The sequence below is a fragment of the Lactuca serriola genome, chromosome 6 (genome assembly GCF_051521515.1).
Source record: "Lactuca serriola cultivar US96UC23 chromosome 6, Lser_US96UC23_V15, whole genome shotgun sequence".
Taxonomy (NCBI): Eukaryota; Viridiplantae; Streptophyta; class Magnoliopsida; order Asterales; family Asteraceae; genus Lactuca; species Lactuca serriola.
The window spans coordinates 87,550,256-87,562,545 of NC_136413.1; positions in this window are offsets into that span (position 1 = coordinate 87,550,256).

Here is a 12,290-nt window from a genome sequence, read left to right on the forward strand (position 1 = left end):
AACAGCTACGTCAAGAAGCTAAAGGCTACTGAAGAAGCAATTGGAGAGATTTTCTCTCAAACTGGTCAAGTCACGGCCTCAATTGCTAATCTGTTCGATCAGTTTGTGGAATTATTTGATGAACCTGAGGAAGCTACTCTCTTGGAAGCCAAGGCAGCAGACAACAAAGTCAACCATCTGAAGCAAATTGTCAAAGATGTCGCTAAACGAATGGGTGAAGGAGAACAAGTTCCAAACGAACCTCCTCAGCAAGGTCCTTCAGTCGAGGGGGAGAATCCACTTTCTTCAAATCAACCGAACTCACACTTTCAGGGGGAATTCTATTCCTGCTACACCCGAAAGTCCTGCAGCACCCAAAAGTCCAGTAGCACCCGAAAGTCCTGCAGCACCCGAAAGTCCTGTAGCACCCGAAAGCTCTACTACACCCGAAAGTCCTGCAGCACCAGAAAGTCCAACTACACCCGAAAGCTTATCAGTCGAGGGGGAGAACTCCGATATGTTCTACGATGACGATAGTCAGTCTGAATTGGAAGAAATGGTCAATGCTGAATTGGATCCATCCTATGATCCAAATTACCCTCCTCTTGTTAAATGGACCAGAGATCATCCTGTATCTCAGATAGTGGGTAATGTCTCTGAAAAGTTCCTCACCCGATCTCAACTAAAGGCAAAGCAAACATCTCTATTCTCCAAAGTAGAGTTCTGCATGTATAATTCTTTCGTATCAAAAGTTGAACCGAAGACAGTAAATACTGCTATTGATCATTCTGACTGGGTTCAAGCTATGCAAGATGAACTCAACGAGTTCGAAAGAAACAAGGTCTGGCGCCTCATTCCAACTCCTAAAGATGCCTCAGTTGTTGGTCTCAAATGGGTTTTCAGAAACAAAATGGACAAGGAAGGCAATGTGATTCGAAACAAAGCTCGTCTCGTGGTGAAAGGATACTGCTAGGAAGAAGGAATTGATTACGAAGAAACTTTTGCTCCGGTAGCTAGGCTGGAATCTGTTCGAATATTTCTGGCCTATGTTGCACACAAGAACTTCGAGGTCTACCAAATGGACGTAAAATGCGCCTTTCTGAATGGAGAACTTGAAGAAACGGTTTACATGGAGCAACCTCCTGGTTTTGTCAATGAAAAATACCCAAATCACTATTATATTCTGGACTAGGCAGTTTACGGTCTGAAACAAGCACCTAGGGCATGGTATGAAACGCTAACTAAGTTCTTAAAGATGTCAAAATTCAAACAAGGTTCGGTTGACCCAAACTTCTTTCGTAAGAAGGAAGGTAACCACCTTATGATAGTTCAAATCTATGTCGATGATATCATCTTTGGCTCAACGAATCCTAGCTTAACAGCTGAATTCAGAAAGTTGATGGAGACTAAATTTGAAATGAGCTCAATGGGTCCGATTAACTTTTTCCTTGGTTTAAATATTAGACAAGGACCCGAAGGCATCTTTATCAACCAGGAAGCATACACCAAATCCTCGTGAACCACATATGCTTGCAGTGAAAAACATAATCCGGTATCTGAAACGAACCACCTCCCTCGGTCTATGGTATCCATCAAACTCAGGTTTCTTCGTTCAAGCCTACTCAGATGCAGACCTTGGAGGATGTGGTTTAGACAGGAAAAGCACCACTGGAGGCTGCCAATTCCTAGACGGGAAGTTGGTTAGCTAGCAATCAAAGAAACAGACATGTGTTTCTCTGTCAACAGCCGAAGCAGAGTACATTGCCGCTGCCTCCTGTACATCTCAAGTGATTTGGATCCAAAGCCAGCTCCGGGACTATGGACTCAATATGAAAAAGATCTCACTATATTGCGATTCAGAAAGTGCAATTAGGATCTGTCATAACCCAGTGCAACACTCCAAGACCAAGCATATTGCACTAAGGTATCACTTTATAAAGGATCATGTGGAAGATGGAAATGTCGAAATTCACTTTGTTTGAACCACTGATCAACTGGCCGATATCTTCACCAAAGCTCTTCCTAAAGCATCTTTCAACAAAATTCTACAAGGGCTAGGAATGATGGAATCGGAATCAGTAACAAAAACTACCTCTCAAAACTAAAAGATGGTAGTGAAATGAACCGAACGTTCGGGTTCGGTTCACGTGTGTGCCGAAAGGAACCGAACGCTCGGGTTCAGTCCTATTCTCTTATTTTCGCCTATCACTCAAAGGTAGTTTCTTTAGCTATAAACCTTTTGTATCTTTTTCAAATTTCATCTCTCTTATACTCAAACTTTTTTTTTCTTTAATTTCAAAACTCTTTTCTTTCTCAAATTTATTTTTTTTTTGCAACCGAAATAGACCGAACGCTCGGGTTCGGTTCCAAAAAAAATTTTGTACGAAAATTTTTTTATCTCATATTTTTGTGTGGCTATTTGTGTGGAAATTCTTTCATTAGTTAAGTTTCCCTAGAAGCATGTTGCTGTATGTGTCCAAAGCCTCACCCGATTCAGAATAATAGCCTTACTGACTTGGTATATACAAACCTCTTCTTCCCAATTAGGCTTTTATATTTATTCTACTCATGAGCTACCTTACTCTCTTCTCATATGAGATAAGAGTTTTCTGCTTAGTTCTTATTTTAATAGTAGAGGTACTTTGGTCTCTTTACACCATCTACACTACTTTTCTCCATCTCATTTGCTTCATAAACGTAACCCTTGAGACTCTCAGAAATTACCACTGAGGTTTATGGTTACACAACTTCTGTGTTTATGATCTTAGCTTCGTGCCACTACGTGCTAAGTGAAACCCACAATTCAATACTTATTATGCATTGACGGTGAACAGTCAACCTTGTTCTAGCTTTCACTAACGAATTGACGAACTTATCCATGGGGATGGAAAAGTGAAATCTCTAATTTCCTTTTGTGTGATTCCTATGAAATGGTTATATCCCATAACATTTCTTCCCTTGGAATCCAGTTTTATTTTTCTTTGAGATTTCACATTAATTACTTTCACAATGCCACTTAGATTCTTCTCAAACCTACTTGTTCAACAGACTACATTGGTCTCACAAGTACTTCAGTCGATTTCTGTCTTATGTCAAGATCAGGAATTCTACACTGAAGTGAAAGCCACCCAAATCAGCCTAATTAAAAGAAGCCTTTCAACACTTCTCAATAAGTGTCTGATCGTTATTCAACGGGAAACCAAACAAACACTTTAAGTTCTCTCTTGACTTTGAAGGAAGAGATTCGTGCCCGGGATCCATTGTTTCGTGTCTTTATCGACATCACAAATTCCCTCATATGTGTTGCTTTATTTCCTTTTCTTTTACACACTAAGCACGAAAATCTTTTTGATTTTCCAAAATTCTGGTTTCATTAGTTACAAGCCATTTTTTAATGGGATTTGGTCGAATTCTATCTGAGGGCTGCTCAACCACAGTATCAAACATGGAGCGCTCATAAGATAATCAATGTTCGGGTCCTCAAGTCGTATCGGGAAGGGAACTTCACTAACGTTCGGTTTAAGGTGCTGAGAGGTTCTGCTAAGACCGAACATGCCATTTCGCTTGCCGATCTTCCCAATTTGAATCCACATGACTGGATAATTTTGCACAACATCCTTCTTACAAATGAAGCAGAATACGGTCCGATCATTGACCACTTCAAGAGGATGCTTGTATGCTACATCATGGAAGTTGCCAAGATGGATCAGGAGATCGCTAGTATCTTCAAGAAAAAGCCCACTATTTCTCCTGTTGGCTCTGCCAGTGACCTAAACATGATGCAGATAGACCCGAAGAGAAATTATGTTATGTTTACCAGAAACGAAGGCCAAAAATGCATGTTCGCTTTGGCAGACAAACATCTCTACACCACTGCATGCCTGGAACATGTTTTGGGTATCATTAATCGTTGCAAGCAAAACTCAGCTGACGACAAGAAGTACTTCGATGATATGATCCAGTGGTATATTCGCTTCAGACAGACAATCCTCGCTATTATTCCTCTTCTGTTTGATACCACTAAGAAGGTTCCGGCAGCTGGACCCAGTAAGAAGAAGTGATAGTCTCGCTCCAATTGACGCAAAGGGGGAGATTGTTAGGTCTAATTAGTGTTGCGTCTTTGGGCTCGTTAGCTAGTCTAGTTTTGTCTCTGGTATGGGCCTGTCCATCCGTGAGTTCTTTGTAGGGTTTATTATTTATAGATGCTTGCATGCATTCTTTAAGGCAAGATTGGATAGAGATTTTTATAAGCGTTTACGTTCTTATCTTTTGTAACCCTAGAATCCTCTACAACGGAAGTTCTTCGTCGAGCTCTGCTGAGGATTGAGTTAATAGAATCATTCGACTCATTCAGATCCATTCTTGTGTTTTTGTTATACTATTATTACTTTCTTGATTTGCCTGTTAAAAGATCTAATCGATCAAGAGTATTATAAACTCATCAAGAATCAAATCCATTATTGCTAATAATAGAAACCTTCAAACATCAATTTTTCATACACGCCATTGTAAGGATAAATAAATAAGACAAAATCAAAATTTATTTTAATGCGGAAAAACTTATCCATACAATGCAATTCAACTGAAAAACTATGTTATTACATATTTCTTAGCAATCTATTCTAACTCCAAGTAGTAGCTCAAGAATCCAATCTTCAAGCAATGCGATCGAAATCCATTTCTTCATGATTAGATTGAGCTCACTTCTTCCCATAAGCTTCCTCTCTTTTCTTCGATCCTACAAAACATCAAAATGTAATCTTATCACATCATGTATTAAGAATCTAGAATAGGAACTTAAAAGAGTTAGATAATGGATTTTACCTGAAGTAGAGCCATACGTCTTGACTCTCCCATCCCTTAGATCTCTCAGGTAGTTTGCGTAGCTTCGTCTCCAATGCCCCTTCTCTTAACAATAAAAGCAAATGAACTCCTTTGGTACAACAAATTCGACAATCACAGACTTAGTTCTTTATGGACTTCCAATGTTGTCGTGTCCATTGAAGTTTAGGAGTTTGATTCACCAGACCAATTTGCTTGACCAGCATGCCAAATCATTGCTGATTCAGCAGCTATAAGCAAATAAGTGAGATCAATGAGGATCACGTCATGATCCATCATATAGTACTCTCTAACGAACTCACTATATGATTCAGGAAGTGACTGAAGAACCCAGTCAACAGTCAATATTTCTGAGATATCGACACCCAACATCCTTAACCTATCAATGTGTGACTTCATCTCTAAGATGTGTGCACACACAGACTTTCCATCTTCATGCTTAATCGCCAATATGGCTTGAGTGAGCTTGAACTTTTCAAGCCTTTGAACTTTTGGGGTAGGGAGAACAATTGGAGGAGGTGGAGGAAGGGAAGCATGATCTCTTGTTCCTCGATCATATCGTGGAACATCATCTTCATTTGGAAAACTTGTTCCATGGGATTTAGGAAGACCATGATTGTCAGAACTGGACATCTACAAACGGGAGAAAACTCAAGTTAAGTTGATTAGAATTCTTGATGTAACACCCAAATGAAACATCAAGCTAGGATCCAACACAATACTCTCGACCTGAAGAAAGATGTCGTAATCTAGTCGCAAAATATTTGAAGGTGGGTAAATGACGATTTACCAATTTCCACCATGAAAAACGAAAAGGAAGTTTAAGTTTTAAATGAATTAAAAACTCCTAGATCTTTCGAGATTCATTGAACTTTTCAATGGCATGTTTAATCTCGACTATGCCCTACAGTATGTGACTGGGATGTCGAGGATCACAAACTATGTGTGAATAACCATATGAATCACGTGGTGCACTCAATTCTACTATCACCTAATCAATGTGCCAGTTAGCCACACACGCTCCATTGATCTATGATAAGCATTGAGCCACCCTTCACCACCAGTGTCATCCCCAAATTAGTGTGTCGGTTAACCAAACACGCTCCACTAATGTTTGACAAGGGTACGAAGTGTAATTCCATGGATTAGCATACAATTTCACATTTTGCCTAAAGTAACTATGATTTGGGAATTTGTAAAAGCATTTAGTTACTGTGTACTTCATTATACTTATAATGGAAGGTTTATGTCATATCCTACCGTTCGGCTAACGACCCTCCACTAGTCAAGAGTGCGGTGGGTAAGAGTGGATACCCATTCAATCACCATTTTATAGGCAATTTCCTTAAACACCCCTTATAGACCAGCTTCGTGAACGAAGCCTACTAACGGTAAGACTGACTTTTACTCATATATATATATATATATATATATATATATATATATATATATATATATATATATATAGGGTGTATTTTACACTTTTAAAATACTAGGTGGTTTAATTTAGTAAATTATACTTTTAATTTAAATAAATGTAAACCAAAACTTTATGGGTTTATTAAATCTCTTTTAATTATACACTTTAATTAATTAATAAAACCATAAGGGTGTGATTTGAACTTTTTCAAATTACTAGAGTTTTACAATTTAACATTTCAGAATTAAACTTTTAATCAACTTTTAAATTCCAAAACTTGAGGGATAGTTTTGAAACATTTCAAAACATTAGGGTTTAGAATTTAAATATTTCAAAATTAAACTTTTAATCAAAAATTTAAATTCCAAAACTTAAGGGCAAGTTTTGAAACTTTTCAAAACATTAGGGTTTAACTTATTTAAATTTCAAAAACAAAACCTTTAAGTTCAAATTTAAACTATAAAACCGAAAGGGTGCAATTTGAAACTTTTTCACAAGATAATTCAAATCTAAATTACAAATAATCAATATTTATCTAATAAAACAAAAGATTATCTAAATTTGACAATTATCTTCAATTTTGGCAAGGATAAACTCCAAATATTGATAAAAATTGGATTTTATTAATATAAAACGTTTTAGGTAATTATCTACAGCCAAAACATGTCAAAATCCCGAAATCTGCTCCATCTGTGACTCCGACTCGTCGAGTCTAGCTTGGACTCGTCGAGTTCACTATGGACTCGGCGAGTTCAGCCATGGAGTCAGTGAGTCCAGCCTCCAGAACCAAAAAAATTTCGATTTTAAGCATGAATAATCAACCAAGGCATCAAATACATCAAACAAACATCCCTAGGCTCTGATACCACTGATAGGTTTTGAGCAATACATCAATCCTGTGGTGTACATGCAAACCCTAATAGCATTTGGATCTAGTTTGTCTAATGAACATGCAATTGAATATCCAAAGCTATAAACCCTAGATCTAACGTATAATAAAGTGAATTAGGGTTTAGAGAATTACCGTTGATTGTTATATTGAAATAACAATCAATTCCTTGCTTTGATTGGCTTCAGAAAGCTTAGTGCCTCAAGTGTTGCACCTCTAATGGAGTCACAAACACCACTAAGCAACTTGGATGAAGAGGGAGGAGAGAGGAGGCACCAAAAACGGCTGGAAACCCTAAGGGAAGACTTGTCCACGTTTTTGGGGCTTAAGGGTCCTTTATATACATGTAGGCTATTAGGGTTTTCAACCAGGAAACCCTAATCTTACAACTTAAGCCCTAAGCAGTCCAATGGACCATTCCAGAAGGCCCTTGGACGATTTCTTTATGGTCCTCCATATAGAATTCGCCCATTGCCATCTAATGGATCCTAAGCCGAACTTTGCAACTATCTTATAATTACAATATCAGTCCCCTTAATTTAATTAATCTCTTTTAGTCACTAAATTAATTCTTAATTAATTCTTGACTAATATTAATTAAACAATATGATTTCTCCTTTAATATATTATTCTTATAATATATTAATAAACCATAATTAAACCTTTCTCTCCTTAATTCATCCTACATATTGCTATGGTGAAGGCAACCCAAAAGGACCATGCTCATAATCGGGTCAAGTACATACCAAAATAGTTATGGACTTAGACACTAATCCAACAGCCTTTAGGTCGGTTATGTGAGCTAGTAGTGTTGCATGCTTATAATTAGAGATCTTCAGGAGTTGTGAGCTAGGATTGCCTAAGTTCGGTGATGCCTTTTGTGTTGTAGATAGAGAATTTGGGGTTGTATGCTAGAGTGGTTTTCTGTGCTGGTGGAGGTTGCTTGATGCCTGAATGTTGTTTTCTTTGTGCTTTTAGGGACTTCCATTAACACCAACTAACTATAAATCGAATACGCTAGGTAATGTGTTTCATGGAGTAGATAATTTTAGAAGGTTAGATTTAGCTCTGATTACTCAGCTCGCGGGTAATTCTAGTCGTTGTGGGGCGGGATCTTACAGTCAAAGAATTATTTAGTGCATGAAGCATGTAGCTGTATTCAAGAAGTGGTTAGTAGGTATTAATAGGAGTTCCTTTTTGTAGCTGACAGCAGAGAGCGGTGTGAGTGGAATCCTAGGGGAGCCTAAGGAGTATTTTCAATATAATAAGTGCACTGTTTAGCGGTGATTATTCACTAAATAACGAGCATATATAATGGGATTGGTCGATAAGGGAATTTGAGCAGCTACCTAGAAAATATGGAACGATCCTCGAGGAAAGTATGGATAGATGTGGAAGGTAGTATTAGGCCCATACTACTAAAAGCATAGGATTCATAATCGAAACGAGTAGAATTCTAGGGGTTCTAAGTAGCGGGTTAAGGGAAGATAACATGGTTTGGGTATGATGGTTCGTTGCAGAGTGTGTTTTCTGTCTCTGTCGGTTATCCTGTTGCGGTTGTTCAGACTGAGAGTGGATCTGGTGATTGTTGGGCTCGAGGGCCATGTCCGTCGGGTTTGAATGGAGTAGACCTTACGAGGAAATTGAGTTTCGGTCTCGAGGTATTTGACCGATGGGGTGCCAGTTGGAGTCGCAGGACTAAAAAAGGAGATGGAGGTGATGCGTTGTTGAGGATTGCAGTCTGCTTCGAGTGGTCGGCGATGGGTTGTGATGTCATTTTCTATGTCAAGGATTATATTATTCCAGCCTTTTCATATCGGTCGGAAGGTAGAGCGGACTTCTGATTGTAGAATTTAGAAGTAGACCCCGTGGGGTATCAGATAGGTGCAATAATTGCGCCAAAAGATTCTTGTGGTATGACCACTTTGAGGCATTTCTTATGCTGTAAGAGAGTCATCAGTGGGAACTGTGACAGGCGAGGACAATGAGATGACTTAATTGAGTATATTAAGGCGTGTTCTTGCAACCGTTTCAGGGACGACCCTTGTTGTCTATGTTGTGAATCAACTATGAGAGTGAGGTCTCCTATTTCTATGTTGATTCTTGCAATGGGTGTTGGTTGAGGATCCAAAGAATAAAGTGTGTAATAGTCCATTATTCCCAAATAAAGAGTCAGTGCTATTTTTGGACCGTCGAAATATTTGCTTGTTAAGTCGCATGAGATTCTTGGTGACTAGAGGCAGTCACATTGGGAGGTTTCTGAGGCCTCCATCTGAGATTCATAATACTTAGAGTTGATTGGTCTTTATCTGGAAGGTCATCGAGTATTGCGTGGTATGTCCCAAGATTCAGGCATTGTATATTTTGTGAACCAGTTGTATAATGGTCTGTTTGGAAAGCCAAGTAGCAGTGGTTTGAACCCTAAGTAGGGGAGAACTGGGTATCATGTTGGGGGGATCATCAATTTGATTGAGTTGCGGCTTTAGAAGATCATGTTATAGGGATCTGCGGTCGTACATATGGGATTTGGGTCTAGATGTTGTCAAGGAAAGATGCAGATTGAGTGTGTACATGAATAAATGAGCGAATTCACGGAAAGTAGCCGTTGGTCATGGAGTTAGTTATGGTCAATGTTTCTTTCGGGTTCGTTAATGTTTGAATTATGAGGAGGTTGAGTCGTTGAGGTCGAGTTTTGATTATTAGGGGATTTGCTAGATCGATGTATAGATGTCTATATACTCCAGGAAGGGCAGTGGTTGGTCTTGATGGGTTTTGAGCACTATAACATCCCTATGGTGCACATACAACCGTAATGCTTTGGATCTAAGTTTTCTCTAGTTATACATGCAATTTTCATTTTCCAAAGCATGAAGCCTAACTAGCATACAACATTGATATTTGAAACATAAAGCGAGTTAGATGATTACCTCTTTGTTGTAGCTTTTAGAGCTTGGCCTTACAAGAGCTTAGCACCTCAAATGTGATGCCTCAAACAAGTCACAAAACACCAAGAACAAATGGAGGATTATGAGAGAAGTTTAGGAGGCACCAAAATTGTCTATACTCTTCTTAGAATACTTGTGTGTTGATTTTAAGGGCTTAGGGGTTACATATATAGTGTAGAATTCCAACGGTCACTTGTAAACCCCAATCCATTCACTTAGGCTTTTGATCCAATAATTCATTTGGACTAACACTTCATGGACTCTCACATAAGGTTAGTCCATCACTAGTCAATCATGGATAATTAGCCCATACTATATGTATCATTGATTTACATTATCAGCCCCTATTAATTTAATCAGTCTCTTTATATCACTAAATTAATTCTAAATTAATTCTTGATCAATACGAATTAAATAATATGATTTCTCAATTAATAAATCACAAATAACCTCTTTCTCAAATATCCTTCCTATCAAATTGCTTCGGTGAATGCAACCCAAATGGATCATGCTACTATCGGGTCAAGTACTTACCAATTATAGTTATGGGCTTAGACACCTAATCCAACAGTATCCTACTTGGATAAGTCTAATAACTATAATTGCAAGTACGACTTCAAAAACCGACTAGCAATTGTAGCTCTCAAAAGCCGTTGTCAACTCTGATCAATAACGCGTCCTTTAGATAAGGGATCATATAATCCTCTATTCTTCAAGATATCGTGTGGAAAAAGGCATGGAATGAAGTCATACTCATTGTCCAACAATTTGTTTCCCGATTTCGGATTTGTTTGACATAGAACTTAATTGAACACATCAATTGAGTCCTGATCGGGCCCGGCACATAAGTCAAAACAAAATCATCGAGGAGCCCAAGATAATGCTTTTATTCCTCTTAGGATAAAAGGAGCAGATAAACTTCGACTTATATGTTTGTACTAATTACTTGTTAAATTATACACAACAACACATTTTATAACATCAAGTTATTGATGCGTTTACGCACTATCTATATACAACCAACTCGTAATCAACAAGTCATATATCTTGGTTTGAAGATTATATGATATTATCGTCTCTCAATCACTCGTGATAAATTACATGAAGTGATTCATGTGAGCGTGGGTTTAATCCAATGCTCAAATCTTATTTCAGGAGCACTCATGAGCGTTGTAGCAAACTTTTGCTATGTCTAAACACCTTAGACAATCTACAAGCCAATTCATGACAGTCTAACCTCATAGCCTACTTCCAAAGTATGATCGACTGTGGATGGCTTGAATAATCTTATTATTCTGGAAGCTAAAACATGCAAATTGAAATAATAGTAAACAATTGAAACAAGATAGTAACATTACTCATAAATAAAACTCCTTTTATTCTATCATCAAATGTCAATTAATTTTATATATTACAAGTTTCTAAACAACTATCTAATCACTAAAACTAATATTATCCTTCAGCCCAATACTCCTAGCATGACGCAAGTGCTTAACCCTACTAAGTCCCTTCGTAAGCGGATCTGATGGGTTCTCTTCTGATGACACCCTCTTTACTACGAGGAGTCCTTTTATCCGATGTCTTATGAAGTGATATTTTCTGTCGATGTGCCTGGATCTGCCATGGTCCCTTGGTTCCTTGGTTAAGGCGACCGCACTCTCACTATCACAGAAAATCTCCATAGGCTACTTTACAGTTGGTACAACTCCAAGGTCTCCGATGAAGTTATTTAGCCATATCTCTTCCTTTGACGCTTCACTTGCTGCTATGTACTCTGATTCGCACATTGAATCAGCTACAGTCTCCTGTTTGGAACTTTTGATGGGTTTTGAACACTATAACATCCCTATGGTGCACATACAACCCAAATGTTTTGGATCTTACTTTTCTCTAATTATACACGCAATTTCATTTTTCCAAATCATGAGGCCTAACTAGCATACAACTTTGATAACTGAAACATAAAAACAAGTTAGATGATTACATCTTTGTTGTAACTTGTAGAACTTGGCCTTACAAGAGCTTAGCACCTTATGTGTGATGCCTCAAATGTGTCACAAACACCAAGAACAATGGAGGACAATGAGAGAGAGCTTGGAGGCACCAAAAATCGGCTAGCTTCTTCTTAGAATGCAGATGTGTACCGATTTTAGGGCTTTAGGGGTTACATATATAATGTAAAATTCCAAGGGTCACTTTGTAAGCCCTAATCCAT